This window comes from Stegastes partitus, unplaced genomic scaffold (assembly GCF_000690725.1).
Source record: "Stegastes partitus isolate 25-593 unplaced genomic scaffold, Stegastes_partitus-1.0.2 Scaffold763, whole genome shotgun sequence".
In the NCBI taxonomy this organism is placed as follows: Eukaryota; Metazoa; Chordata; class Actinopteri; family Pomacentridae; genus Stegastes; species Stegastes partitus.
Genome location: NW_007578494.1, coordinates 287,214 through 294,190, shown reverse-complemented (window position 1 = coordinate 294,190; position 6,977 = coordinate 287,214). Strand labels below are relative to the sequence as shown.

Below are 6,977 nucleotides of genomic sequence, written 5' to 3'. Positions count from 1 at the left end.
CTACAGATATAATCCGTAAACTAGTCTACATTTTAAGAGACAGGTGTGTCAGATCCACCTCAATCTTGTAACCAAGACTAACTTCTGCTCCATCCGTCAGTCCTGGACCTCCTACTGGTTCAGCTGCTCCCACATTCCGCACCAGAACCTGCTCAGCCGAGGTTCCCACACTCTGGACTTTGTGCTCAGTCACAGCTCCGTCTTTACTCTGCACAGCCAGACGCCAGCCGGGTTCTTCAGCATTCAGTGCTCCACTCTGCCCTGAGCGTCTCTGGCTCAGCATCCATTCAAGCCTGCAATAAGTATTTATCTTTTATCTTCTCTCTGGTCTCCTCACCTCTCTATCTATTTATCTGGTCTATCTATTAAATCTAGCTAGCTCCAGCTCGTGATATAGTGGGCTGCTTATCAAAAGACATCTAAACACTAGGTTTCGCCAGATAAGTGGACGTGGCGTGAACGCAAAATGCAGCGGTTTCTATGATTAGTGAAAATGGCCCAATGGTGTTTCGAGGTATAACTGCTCATATTCTTTCCTTCTTATCTTACATCACTAATAACTATATGTGTAATTAATCCTCTGAACCCCCAAAGCTGCCGGCTGGTTTGAAAGGCACGTTGTCTAAAAAAAAAGAGGAATAATCAGAGCACCATTTATCAGAGACAGAAACTGTAAAAACATTTTTTTTAAAAAGTCTGGATTTTGCTGATGATCTTTATACGACTCATCTGATCTGTCGAAAAACTTCATCACCAAAGCAAAAAGACAACACAGAATATTAGGGTAGGGTATAAAATGAAGGTGAAATCAAGTAAAATAAAAATGTAATATAGAAGAAGGTTTACAAGAATATATCAGATATATAAGAGGGAAACAGTCACATGTCACATTTAAAACCATCTGGTCTGAACAAAAATGTACAAAACCTGCTCTTTCTACTGCTTGGTGGTCGTAGTGTTGATGTGAAGTGAGGTTTGCATCCTCTTTCCTTAAATGTTCTTCAATTTCAGAATTTGTCTTTCCACAGCAGGAACTTTTGGGGCTGTTTAAAAGTAGCCTGAAAGTTTGTGTGTGTGTTCCGACTGCAAGAACAACCTCACAAAGGGTGAAAATAGTCCCCACTCCAGGGTCGGTACTTGGAAGCTGCTCTGCAAAATAAACTCGGAGAAGACATCAAGTTCAATTTTTTCAAATTCTGTCTCGATGTCCTCATCGAGTCAACAACAATAAATCTGCCATGTAGGTTACTGCACAGTCTGTTTCTACAACTGGAGTTACATCCAGTGACGACTATCTGTTGATGTTATGGTGCATTCAGAGTTAAAGCTGTATGTTAATACACCACAATGGCTGAAAGGACCGATTACATTCCTGTAGATATTCGTACGACCTCACGACGCCCTTGAGTTTCTGCCGTGGAAAGCTTCCTTTAGTTTTTTTTTCCGCCCTTTAACCTCGTTCTGCTTTGTGCTTTCTAACAACATCCCTTCTTTAAAGCCGGCTGAAATGAAAAACCCACTTGGACCAAATGACTCATTTTAACCCTGACGTCTTTGCAGATATTTTAGACTTGCAAATCAGCAACACAATGCCAACTTTTTTCTTCTGCATCACAATCTAGCTGACATTCAGTGGAGCAGTGCAGTGATTTTTACTCTCTTGGCTTTTTTTTTTTTCTTTTTGTCAGTCTTTGAAGCACCATGTAACTGTTTGTAAAGGTGCTGTATAAATAAAGTTATATTAGTATTACAGTGCTGAAGAGCGGGATCAGTGCATTACCTCCTGTTCTTTCAGCCAGATCCACTTGTGCTTCATAGCCTCCCACACATCCATCCTCTATCAAGTTACTTCAGACACAATCTGGAAAGAGCATTTCATCAGACCAAGTCTTCTTCCTCTCCGAGAAGAGGGTGGGCATTATATCAACCATCTATCCCTCTCTTAATCTCTTTTTCTCTCTTCTGTTTCGGCTCGAAGAAATTGCCACTCGAGCGGAGCTTCACATATATATCGTCTGGGGTTGCACAAGTGCCATCTGACTGCCGTGCAGAAACACAAAGCTGCTTCATGGAATGACTTCTCCAGCAGATGCACTGCACGAAAATCGATCTGAGCTCAAGCGACGGCAGACGACATCGCCTCGGTCCCCCCTGCTTCCTCATCCACATGTGATTCCGTTCCCCCGGCAGGATGTAGCGCGATGCAAATGAGGGGTTTGTTATTAATTGATTACCTCAAACAGCAATAGACTGCGAGACAAGTTGTTGCGTTTGCCCATGGGTGAGTTCAGTGTAGAGGAACAACACACCACGTCTTCCTGTGTCTCTGAAGCAGCTGAGGAGCCCCTGGGACAAAACAGTGACAAAATCCTGAGCAGGGCCGCGGGGTGAAAACAAGGTTTTGTGTAACAGTTTTTTTTTTTTTTTCTTTGCACAGAACACAGAACACGGCAATTTATTTTAACGATACAAACGAACAATGCAGCTGTGTGGGCTCGCTGAGGCGTTTCTTAATTCTGCTGGGAGGCGACGTGACGCATCGAGGGATGACCTCCGCAACCTGCATTATGAAAATGACAATTTGCTTTCTTTTTAATTCTAGGTTTGTTTACTTTTGCATGCAGCGCTATTAATAACCAGGAAGAGGTTGTCGGCCTTCGGAGAACAGACGCCTGTTGATGCAGAGAGGCTTCATCTTTTGTTTGGATGATGTCAGGACAGACAAAGCAAGCTGGTAATTCATTTTTGCCGCTTTTGTCTTCTTCTTTCTCTCTAATGACTCCATGACTTACAGCTAACTATGAACTCACTTCTTGTTCCATTTGAGCCTATTTTATAAGCATGGCTTGTTCTGTAGTGTTCATGGAAAGAAATGGGTCTCTGCTTTTAGTCAGACTAGCTGGAGTAGCTGAATTACCTCAACATCTGGTGAATTGCTCTGTCAGGTTTCTATTTTTCTATATTTAAGAAAGAAAAAAAATTCTTTCATATTGTCTCATTGTTATTGCACAGCCTTGAGGAACAATCACTTCGCATTTCGCCGCACAGACTGTATGAGCATGTGATTAATAAAGACTATTGAATCTTGAACAGCACTTTTCAAGTCCAGCCACAAATTCACAGTTGGACTGAAGTCTGGGCTCTGACTCCAGAACATCCATCTTCTAATGAACATGCTCTGGCTGGAAACAAATCTTTTCCCAAGTTACAGTTCCCTTGCTGACTGCACCAGGTCGTCCTCCAGGACTTCTCTATACTTTGGTACCCTCTACCTTTACAAGCCTTCCAGGGCCTGCTGCTGACCATCCCCACATCATGATGCTGCCACCACCATGCTTCACAGTGGGGGTGGTGTGTTTGTGATGATGTTCGGTGTTGGGTGTCGACCATACACTGTGTTTTGTCTGATGGCCATAAGGTTCAATTTTAGTCTCATCGGACCAAAGAACTTTCCTGCTGTTGAATCTCCCACACGCCTTCTGGTGGACTTTAGTCAAGATGTAATATGAGTTTTTTCCAACACTGGCTTTCTCTTTGACACTTTCTCATAAAGCTTTGACAGGCATATGCTCAGTCTCTATAATCTCAGCCACTGAAGCTTGTATCTCGTTCAGAGGAGACATCGGTGTCTTGGTGGCCTCCTTCACTCTTCGCTTTCTTGCACAGTTTTTGAGGACGGCCTGCTCTAGGCATTTATATATGTGCCACATTCCTTCCATTTGTTAATGATGGATTTAATTGTACTCATAGGGATATTGAGTGACTTGAAAATTGAAAATTCATCCCCTGGCTTTTGCTTTTCAACAACCGTCTCTCGCTTGGAGTGTTCTTTAGCCTTCATAGTGTGGTTACAGGCAGGAGCACTGATTCACCAGTGACTGGACATACAGGTTTCTTTACAATCACCGAGACACATTCACTGCACTGAGATTATCTCCATTTCACTAATTGTGTGACTTCTAGTACTGACTGGCTGCACCTGTGTTGAATTAGGTGAGTCGCTTTGAAGGGAATGAATGCAATTTTTTTTTTTTACACTTTCTATTTTTAATTCATAGACAAAATATATCTATAAACAGTAATACTCTTTCACTTTCACATGAATGACACTTTTTTTCTAAATGCTCACAAACAAACAAAGAAAAAGCCAGGAGGAGAATGCACAAGATGTCCTTGCTGCATCCTTTATGGTAGTTTTTTTCTGCACCAGTGACACACATCTGGAACATGTGTACGTTACACACATCACTCAATCACAACACACATGCTCCTTATTTGTATAGAACTCATTTGTGTGCATCACCTCGTTCATACTTCACAGCACGTGTGTTGTCATATTCTTGTCACATTATGTCACATTGCGGATTGGATTTTAAGTTATATGTGCTGTAAGCCGTCTTGAACGCTGTTCTGCTCGTCTGACAGAGATCATAAAATGAAGCGGTAGACTTGAGCTAAACAGACGGCGCCTCTGTGCTGCGCTACACGTCGTATTTAATTGACGTCGATTTAAAACAATAGCTCTGAGGCGAGGGTGTCTCATTTTGTTAAACGCCAGCTGCCTGGACTCCTCTATCCTCATGTCTCTTCCTTGTCTCCTCTGCTTACATCTCCGGTGGAAGGGACTGAAGAGGAGAGTCCAGGAGGATGTACAAACTGAGAAATGAGAGGACGAGGGAGTCTGAAATGTGACTGGGAGGTGAAGACGTGAGCACAAACCTCTTGAACGTCACGTAGCCTGGATGTCACAGTCTTGACTGTATTGGGCTGTCGTGGGCTTGCTTATCGTTTCTTAGATAAAAGTTATTAGCAACTGCTACCTGTCTAGCCAACCAGATGCATATCAACTAATTCTCCCCCTAGATTGATTGTGCACTCCAGCACCTGCTCACAGACTCAATGACGTCACCTGAACAGCTCCGGTTTCTGACATATTCCAGCTTCCCTTCAGAGGAGTTATCAGCTTCATAGACAGTCTCAGTTCTAAACCAGTGAACCTCAAAGCCTTGAGAAGCCAAAAAAAAATTGCACCGTCAAGCCACAATGTTTAGAAATCCTTTTCAATGACAGGAGATACAACTAATAAATCTCAGTTGGATTTTAGTAAAATAAAGGTTGGTATGATAACATCAGCAAACTCTTCTCTACATAAATCATATTCATTGAACTTGGAGTAACTCTCCCAGTTTGCTGCTACAACTTTGCACTTTAGTTTTTGTTTGTCTTTTACTGCAGTGGCTCCCAGTTTGGAAAATCAGTGCTCTGAATTAAGATGTTGGTCAACTTTACACCATGTTAGCGTTTTCATTGTATGCGGTTACCTCAAAGTACTGCTGTTCCTAAATACAGTCCAACACGCATACGGTTGCTGCTAATGTTGCTTCTTCTAAATCACAAATCATTGTTGTTGGCGAAATAAAAGCAAAGAAATTAGGAATCAAATATGTCGGACTGCAGCTGGACAATGAACCAAGCTGATTGAGTTACTGGCATAACTGCTGATGAAAATTTACAGCAATGGCAGCTTAATGAAAACTGAATTCCATTTAATTAAACTGAGCTATGACAACATCTAACCGGGAGTTTAGACCACTTCTTGCCTGCAGCTAATTAGAACCAACAATTCAGGGTTCGTGTTGTGACACGCTGTGAAAAAAACGTGTTATTTTATGTGCAATTAACAAAATTAATGTGACAGTTTGAGGCGATAAACCGTGTCGTACATGCATGTCTGCAGGAGTCAGGTGTGTGTTTTCACTGCACATGTTGCTGCAGGTTCCATCTGCTAGTGCAGGCCGACATGGAGACAGCTAATGTACAAGCAAAGATTGTTTCTGCTGCCTCATAACAGCAGGAGACAAAGTGAACCTCCAGCCCTGCAGCGCCTCTGTTTTTCATTTTCTCACAAGGCTATGAATCCTTGAATAAGTTTTGCGAAGGCCTGATAACATTTTGTCGCGCTATTGTATTCAGCACAGAAGATGTACTTCAGCTAACGATAAAGTATCCGTGCAGCACAGGCCACAGACGAGATCCATTGATTCATCTCGCAATTTGAAATCTCTTTCAATCAAGTTCACGGTTGTAGATCCTGTATATTGTTTAGTTTTTTAATTCTGAGATAGTGTTCCTCATTTTCTTCTCTTCATTATAATAGTGTCCTTATGCTTGGAATGTTTTTTGAATGTTTTCATGATCAAAAGGGTTTTTATTGCTTTTTAGAGCCACACGTTCAACTGGGTTAACATCAGAAAATGCTCAGGAGGCTTTTATATGCAAAAGTGTCACTTTGAGTTCTCCGACTTGATTATTTTCTGAACACACACAGAACAAAGACAAATATCCTTGTTTGAGCCAAAGTACAACTAGCCTTTTCTTAAGTGTATTCTGCTTAATGTGCAACATATTGCAGTGATTCTCGGTGTATTGTGGAACATTCCCTGATCTTTTTCCATTCAGGGAACGTTTTAACGGAAATGTAAAATGTAAACTCAGTCCCCCACATTGCAGTCGTTTCAGGAAAGTGTACTCATGTTAAAGGCTACGTCCCATATTTTTAATCCTGGGCCCTATTTTCCCATTAATTAAATAATCAATAGCGACAAAAAATGTGTGGAATTGGTCCAGTATTGATTGAGGACACTAAAACTTACGACATTATTATAATGTATTTTAAAAGTCTTTAATGGCAACTAGCAATTCGGAACATAAACCTGATAGGAAATTGTTTACCAAGGCAATAAATTAAGTAAGAAGTTGAGTCATTTTCTCATAGACTTCTAGACAATCTGACATCTCTTTGATTCCAGAGGAGTCGCCCCCTGCTGGCTGTTTTGTTACATGTCTGGTGGATCTGTCAATGCTCATTGTCTATGTAGGAATCATGCAACGCATTTTGATTGTATTTTGAGAGACGGAGCATCACGGTGGTTGTTCCTCGCATAGACTGTATAAAAGATGGACGTAGCAACCGGCCC

The 6,977-nt window shown here is 41.7% G+C and overlaps 1 protein-coding gene and 1 long non-coding RNA gene across 2 annotated transcripts in view; both read right to left on the bottom strand.

The window, feature by feature from the left end:
* st6galnac3 (ST6 (alpha-N-acetyl-neuraminyl-2,3-beta-galactosyl-1,3)-N-acetylgalactosaminide alpha-2,6-sialyltransferase 3) overlaps positions 1–6,977 on the bottom strand; it is a 120,388-nt gene that overhangs the window by 16,121 nt on the left and 97,290 nt on the right. The gene's annotated exons all lie outside the window — the stretch shown is intronic.
* The window catches only part of LOC103364636 (uncharacterized), a 14,981-nt gene continuing 11,180 nt past the window's right edge, over positions 3,177–6,977 (bottom strand). Inside the window, exon 3 of the long non-coding RNA XR_520557.1 lies at positions 3,177–3,256. This is a non-coding gene — a long non-coding RNA (uncharacterized LOC103364636). The remainder of the gene's footprint in view (positions 3,257–6,977) is intronic.